At 39.4% G+C, this 8,559-nt stretch overlaps 1 protein-coding gene across 8 annotated transcripts in view; it reads right to left on the bottom strand.

The window, feature by feature from the left end:
* Positions 1–8,559, bottom strand: part of ZNF566 (zinc finger protein 566) — a 29,875-nt gene that overhangs the window by 4,874 nt on the left and 16,442 nt on the right. The gene's annotated exons all lie outside the window — the stretch shown is intronic.

Here is an 8,559-nt window from a genome sequence, read left to right as displayed (position 1 = left end):
ATTAGGAAAACAAAGTAAGTCACAGGTTCCCAAACATTACTATAGGTCAGAATTCCTTTGGGAAGCTTGCTAAACATACACATCATGCCTTAGTCATATCCCCTTGTTAAAGGATGACTAATCATACCCACGTGCAATATCTCATTGCATATACACACAAACGCCTAACAGCATCCCACAGTATGAATTGTAAAATAAGGAAAATGGCCAGGTGTGGTGGCTCACGCCCGTAATCCCAACACCTTGAGAGGGTGAGACAGGCAGATCACTTGAGGTCAGGAGTTTGAGATCAGCCAGGCCAACATGGTGAAACCTGTCTCTACTAAAAATACAGAAATTAGGCATGGTGGCATGCACCTGTAATCCTAGCTACCGGGAAGGCTGAGGCAAGAGAACTGCTTGAACCTGGGAGGCAGAGGTTGCAATGAGTCAAGACTGCACCACTGTATTCCAGCCTGGGCGACAGAGTGAGATCTTGTCTCAATAAATAAATGAATGAATGAATGAATGAATGATCACACTATTAACAAGGCTATTGTCAGGATGAAATGAATATGCTTAATGGAAAATCCCCAGGGATTGGTAAACTATGGCCTATGGCCCTGGACCCATTTTTACAAATGAAGTTTTATTAGCCACACTTGTTACATATTATCTATGGATGCTTTTGCGCTAAAAGGGCAGAAGTGAGTAGTTATGATAGAGAATGTGTGAACTGCAAACCTAAAATACTTACTATTTGGCCCTTCAAGGAAAAGTTCGCTAGCCCCTGGTTAGATATGCATTGTCTAATAGAGTAGTCACTAGCCATGTATGGCTTTTAAAATTTCAAATAATTTAAATAAAATGTGCATTTTATTTTGAAATAGTTGAATTTGAAAATTCAGTTTCTCAGTCACACTATTCATGTTTCCAATTTTCACCAGCCAAATGTAGCTAGTGGCTTTTGTACTGAAAGTGTATACTGGACATCACAAATATAGAATATTTCCATCACCATTGAATGTTCTCTTGATAGCCCCGCTCTGGATTCTGTAACTGGACAGCCAGAGCTCTTTAAAAAATGATAAGGAACTACAGGGTGGCAATCCAGATAAAAAGCCTAGCTTAAGAAAAGTCCATTGTGGAATGAACACAGTATGAGCAGTAGATAGGACTCATTTGTGGACAGATAAGGTACATGTTTGGAGTCTGATGAAAATAGCATTTGTCTTGGAATTCTGAAATGCTGACCTTTGTTAAAGAGGGGGCTTAACAAGTACATGAGCACTATAGTAGTGATGAATGACTGGCAGAAAAGACACGTGTAGGTTCAAGAGAAGGAGAGAGAGTAAAATGGAAGGCAATGTATTGTACTGACAGATCAAAGATACTAGATTCAGTTACATGTGTTTTATACTCAAACTTGAATAATTATAAGCTTTATTTTCTTGGGCAAATTAGTTCAATTTTCCAAACCTGCCATTCTCTGTCTAATACTACAGGAAAGATAACCCTTAAGACTATTGTGAGGATTGGGATTAATGTTTGTAAGTACTATGGAAGGATTTCCATACATAAGCAGGGACGTTAGGCAAGTGTAGTGTTTTGAAGTGTTATGGGCCCAGAGTAACTGGGATTACAGGTGCACGACACCAGGCCCAGCCTATTTTGGTGTTTTTAGTAGAGATGGGGCTTTGCCATGTTGGCCAGGCAGGTCTTGAACTCCTAACCTCAGGTGATCCACCTGCCTCGGCTTCCCAAAGTGCTGGGACTACAGGGTGGGCCACTGCGCCTGACCCCCTGACTTATATGAAAAAATGGAAAAAAAAAAAAGGGCAGGGAGAGTAACTAGAAGACTTGAAAGTCACTGACTCTTAGACAAGGAAATGGAGGGGTAAGGAAGGTATAGCTTTGTAAACTATTATAACATACACGTAGGCCAGGTGTGGCGGCTGAAAGACACAGGTATTAAAAATAAGTAAACCTACAGTCATTTACTAATAGATACACAATATATAAAAGATGTATATTGTAACACCAATAACATAACGTGGGTGGAGAAGTTAAAGTGTAGACTTTTTATATGTGGTCAAAGTTAAGCTATTATTATTATTGAGAGACAGGGTCTTGCTCTGTAGCCCAGGCCAGAGTGCTCACTGTAGCCTCACCTCTTGGGCTCATAGGATCCTCCTACCTCAACCTCCTGAGAAGCTAGAAATACAGGTGTGTGTTCCCACACCTGGTTAATTTTTTTTTTTTTGAGACAGAGTCTTGCTCTGTCACACAGGCTGGAGTGCAGTGGTGCAATCTCAGCTTACTGCAACCTCCACCTCCCGGGTTCAAGCGATTCTCCTGCCTCAGCCTCCCAAGTAGCTGGGATTACAGGTGCCCGCCCCCATGTCCAGCTAATTTTTTGTATTTTTAGTAGAGACAAGGTTTCACCATGTTGGCCAGGTTGGTTTCAAACTCCTGAGCTCAAGTGATCCTTAAATATTTTGGTAGAGACAGGGTCTCAGTATGTTGCCCAGGCTGGTCTCAAACTCCTGGACTCAAGCGATCTTCCCGCCTCAGCCTCCCAAAGTGCTGGGAATATAGGTGTGAGCCACCATACCCAGCCTAAAATTATTATTATCTTACAATAGACTGTTATAACAATGAGATGTTTTATGTAAGCCTTACGGTAACCACAAAGAAAAAGTCTCTAGTATATAACACTGAAGACAAAGAGAAACATCAAATCATATCACCATAAAAAAATCAAATCAGAAAGAAAGAGTGAGATAGCAACAAAGAAACTATAAATTTGTCAAGATTAGCTTGGCAGAGTGGTTCACGGGTATAGCCTCAGTTACTTGAGAGGCTGAGGCAGAAGATTGCTTGAGTCCAAGAGTTCAAAACAGCAGTGAGTTATGATCGTGCCACTATACTCTAGTCCCAGTAATAAAGGTAGACCTCATCTCTAAAACAACAAAGAATCATAAGTGACTATGAATAATGATATGCCAACAAATTGGATAAACTAGAAAAAAATGGATAAATTCCTAGAAACATGAAACTACCAAGACTGAATCATGAAGAAAGAGAAAAATCTGTACAGAGCAATTATGAGTCAGATAGTTCAATCAGTAATCATAAACCTCCTAATAAAGAAAAGATGAAGATTTGATGGCTTCACTAGTAAATTCTATCAAACACTTAAAGAAGAATTAACTCTCTTGGGCTTGGTGGCTCACGCCTGTAATCTCAGCACTTTGGGAAGCCAAGGCAGGTGAATCACGAGGTCAGGAGTTTGCAACTATCCTGCCCAACATGGTGAAACCCCATCTCTACTAAAAATACAAAAAATTAGTTGGGCTTAGTAGTGGGCACCTGTAATCCCGGCTATTCAGGAGTCTGAGGCAGAGAACTGCTTGAACCGAGGAGGTGGAAGTTGCAGTGAGCTGAGATTGCACCACTGCACTCCAGCCTGGACAAGAGAGCAAGACTCTGTCACAAAAATAAATAATAAAATAAAATAAATCCTATGGAGATGGTTGATACTTTTGTTTGAACAGGTATTGACCCTGTTAGGTTCAGGCTGCAAGTTCCAACGTCAGTTTCGTTTTCAAGGGCTTTGCAGTGTTACTTGGATTTGTCCTGTGTGTGCACCACCCAGTCCAATCTAAAACTTAAACTTTAGTCTTTGATATGTTATTTATGGACAGATCCACATATATTCAGGTCAAAAGAGCCTAGGAGTTCATAAAAACTGAGATTTTTTTTTTTTTACTTTGGAATTTTTGAACTTGAACATGGATTGCTTTTTTGAACTTGTTTCTTGCTGTGATCTTCTTGATACTTTCTTGTTCCCTGGAGCTACCCTATTCAGTTCTCTTGTCATAACCCTGGGGCTTAAGTTACCTCCCTCTGCTTTGTACTTTCTATAACTATGGCTGGGTGTGGCAGGAGGAAAAAAAGTAATGGGGGTTCACTCCACAGCAGCTCTAATAAGGAAAGAAGGTTCCTATCCCTTGTAGTTTTAGATACCTGCAGGCCCCCACTGCTTCCACTGCTGCTGCTGCTATTGCTGTGAGACTGTCTGGAGGCTGTGACATGGAAAAACAGGCGGGAAAACATATACATATATTTGTATGTATGCATAAACACTCAGAAGCAAGAGATTGCCCTAATTTCTCTTGGTGTTAAGAATACCATTTCCTGTTTTTTCTGCCAAAACTAGAAGGCTTTTCCTAGGCCAGGCCCGGTAATCTCAGCACTTTGGGAGGCCAAGATGGGAGGACTGCTTGAGCCCCGGAGTTCAAAATCAGCCTAGACAACATAGGAAGACTTTGTTTTTATCAAAATTTTAAAAATTAGCTGGGCATAGTGGCACACACCTGCTGTTTCAGCTACTCGGGGGCTGAGGTAGGAGAATCGCTTGGGCCCAGGAGGTCCAGACTGCAGTGAGTTGGTCACTACAATCCAGCTGGAATTATCTCGGTCTATACCCTATGCAATAAACAAGTTAACTGCATTTGTAGACCCCTAAAAACATATAGAAAATACCTAGAAATAAAATATCAAAAGAACTATAAGCCCTTTTTTGGGATAAGTTTGTAAAAATATATTGAAATACCATCAAGAAGGCCTAAATAATTGGAGAAAAGTACTGTGATATGGCTAACATGATAACGAAGATATCAGTTACTACTAAAGTGATCTACAAATTCAATGTAATTTTTTTTTTTTTTTTTGAGATAGTCTCACTCTGTTACCCAGGCTGGAGTGCAGTGGCATGATCTTGTCTCACTGCAACCTCTGCCTCCCAGGTTCAAGCGATTCTTGTGCCTCAGCCGTCTGAGTAGCTGGATTACAGTTGTGCACCACCATGCTCGGATAATTTTTATATTTTTAGTAGAGCCAGGGTTTCACCATGTTGGCCAGGCTGATCTCAAATTCCTGGCCTCAAGTGATCTGCCCACCTTGGCCCCCCAAAGTGCTGGGATTACAAGCATGAGACACCATGCCTGGCCAAATTTAATGTAATTATATATACTAAAAACTCAACATTTTAAATAAAACATATAGTAATTTTTTTAAAAAAGATGGGGTTTCACCATGATGGCCAGGTTGGTCTTGAACTCATGACCTCAGGTGATCCACCCACCTCGGCCTCCCAAAGTACTAGGATTACAAGCCTGAGCCACCGCGCCTGGCCAGTAAAACAAAGTAATTTTTAAAATTATATGAAAGATCAAAGACAAAAGTATAACAAAAACATGCCTAAAGAAAAGGTGAAGGGATATGTCCTACCAGAAATCAAGACTTTTTATATAAACAAGAGTAATTAAGGCAGGGATAAAAAGGCTCAATGTAACAAGAAAGACCCATGTATATATGAAACCTGAATATATGACAGAGGAGCATTGTTGATCAATGAAGAATAAATGAAGTTCTCATTTGAGAGGAAAACATAATTTTTTTTTTTTAGAGATGGTGTTTCCTGTTTCCCTATGTTGCCCAGGCTGGTTTGGAATTCCTGGGCTCAAGCAACCCTCTGGCCTTTACCTCCCAAAGTGCTGTGATTATAGGCATGAGCTACCACACTCAGCCAACTTGTTTTCTATATAGAAAAGATAACTAATCTCCATTTCATACTATTCATAAAAATCAATTAAAGTTGCATTAATAGGGCTTTAATAAGAAGTGAAAACAAAAATTCTTGGGAATCTGAGATCAGCATGGGCAACATGGCAAAACCCTGTCTCCACAAAAAATATAAAGAGTTAGCCAGGTGTGAGGGCACATGCCTGTTGTCCCAGGAAGCTGAGGAGGGAAGATCACCTGAGCCTACGAGGTAAAAACTTCAGTGAGCCGTGATTGTTCAACTGAACTCTAGCTGGGATGACTTTTTCTGTCTAAAAAAAAAAAATTTGGAATTAAAATACAAAATTGGGCTAGGGAAAGGTTTCTAAAGATCCAAAAAGTATAAATCATTCAGAAAAAAGATAACAATGTTTGGCAGAGTGCTGTGGCTCACTCCTGTAATCCCAGCACGTTGGGAGGCTGAGGCAGGCAGATCACAAGGTCAGGAGATCAAGACCATCCTGGCTAACACAGTGAAACCCTGTCTCTACTAAAAATTCAAAAAATTAGCCAGGTGTTGTGGCGCGCACCTGTAGTCCCTGCTACTCGGGAAGCTGAGGCAGGAGAAGCACTTCAACCTAGGAGGTGGAGGCTGCAGTGAGCTGAGATCATGCCACTGCACTCAAGCCTGGATGACAGAGTGAGACTCTGTCTCAAAAAAGTTTATAAGCAATATGTAATTTAACCATTTAACATACAATTTGACAGTATAACACAAAGAATCACTGGTCATCAAAAGATATCATAAAGAAAGTGAATAAAAAGCTGGGCATAGTGGCTCACACCTATAATCCCAGCACTTTGAGAGGCTGAGGCAGGCAGATCACTTGAGGTTGGGAGTTCGAGACCAGCCTGACTAACATGGAGAAACCCCGTCTCTACTAAAACTACAAAATTAGCTGGACATGGTGGCACATGCCTATAATCCCAGATACTGAGCAGGCTGAGACAGGAGAATCGCTTGAACCCATGAGGTGGAGGTTGCGGTGAGCTGAGATTGTGCCACTGCACTCCAGCCTGGACAACAAGAGCAAAACTCCATCTCAAAAAAAAAAAAAATGTGAATAAAAAAGACATAAACTGGAAAACATATCTACAAAACATGCTATTGACCAAAAATGAGTATCCAAAATATATATGAGAAATTCCTAAAAATCTTAGGAAAAAGACATAGATTAATACAAAAAGGATCACAATGGCATTACATAGAAGAGACACTAATGACCAATAAACATATGGAAAAGTAATCATCTTCAATAACAACCAGGATAATTCAATTTAAAATGATAAAATAAGATTTCATACTCAGATTATTAAAAAATGAAAAAAATCTTATAAGGAGAGATGGTGGAACAAAAGTACTTCCCACAAAACTAATACAACACTTGGAAAACAGTTTGACATCACTTGGCAAAGCTAAGGAAGCATGTACACCAAGGTCTAGCAATGGTATTCCTAAGTGTGTTTCCTAACAAATCTCTTGCACATGTAAGTCTGCAGATGTAAATATTATTGTCATAATTGTATGTTTAGGTATATACATTGTATATATTCTATGTTTATAAATACAATTTTAAGGGAAAAACTTAATGGATAGGTTGAAAAGTGTAAAGGTCATTGTTAAAGAATATATTAGTGAATCAATACAAATCAAGGCCAAAGAAATATATATAAAGGCAGTATAAATGGGAAAACAGATGAAGAGACACAGGAGATAATAGACTTTTTATGTCAGTTTAATAGGAGAGGGAAAGAAGGATATGGTAACAAGATAATATTTTGAAGAGATGACTACCAAAAATTTCCTATCTCTAAAAAGAAAGATTAAGTACTCAGATTAAAAAGTACTACCAGAAGCAAGGCATAAGGGAAATAAAGGTAATCATATCTGAATTTATCACAGTAAAAATTTAGCCTTTTAGAGGAAAATATTACATTTTCCATTAGAGGAATGTATTATTTTCCTCTAATGGAAAGGAACAAGAATCATCTATCAAAAAGAAAACAGTGAAGAAAATCTTCATGGCCTTGTGGCAGGCAAAGATATATTAAAAGGGATAACAATGTACAGTTGGCCCTCTGTATCAGGTGGGAGGGGTAGGAGGATTGAGGTTTGGTTCCAGGATCATGGCAGATACCAAAATCTGCGGATGCTCAAGTCCCTTATTTAAAATGGCACAGTAAGTTGGTTTCAACCAACTGTAGGTCTCAACCTATTAATACGGAGGGCCAACTGTACATATTTTAAATCCATGATTGGTTGAGTCTGCAGATGAAGAATTCACAGATATGAAGGTCTGACTATACATATGGGGTGATTCCATTTATGTAAGATTCAAAAATAGGCTAAGGAAGAATTTCTTACTCAAGTCCCAACAAGTGTGAAGCATTAAAAAAAAGATGAATACATTTGACTACATTAATCATTAAGAACTTCTGTTCACAGAAAACCAAAAAGAGAGCTATATTCAATTCAAAGTGGAAAAAGATACTTGTAGTTTGTAGAATATGCAAAGTCTCATAAGCAGAATATATAAAGAACCCTTACACATCATTAAGAAAAATACAGACCAACAGAAAAACAGGCAAAAGATTTGAGCAGGCAATTCACTAAAGAATTTCAGAAAACCAATAATGACATGAAAATGTGTGTTAAAACTCATCAGTGAAGAAAGAAATGTGGTCGGGCATGGTAGCTCATGACTGTAATTCCAGCACTTTGGGAGGCTGAGACAGGTGGATCACTTGAGAAGTTCAAGGCCAGCCTGGCCAACATGGTGAAACCCCATCTCTACTAAAAATATAAAATGTAGCCGGGCATGGTGGCACATGCTTGTAATTCCAGGCTGAGGCAGGAGGACTGCTTGAACCCAGGAGGCAGAGGTTTCAGTGAGCCAAGATCGCACCACTCAACTCCAGCCTGGGTGACAGAGTGAGACTCTGTTTTAAAAA

This window comes from Callithrix jacchus, chromosome 22 (genome assembly GCF_049354715.1).
Source record: "Callithrix jacchus isolate 240 chromosome 22, calJac240_pri, whole genome shotgun sequence".
NCBI classification, from domain to species: domain Eukaryota; kingdom Metazoa; phylum Chordata; class Mammalia; order Primates; family Cebidae; genus Callithrix; species Callithrix jacchus.
This window is presented reverse-complemented; position numbering and strand designations above follow the sequence as displayed.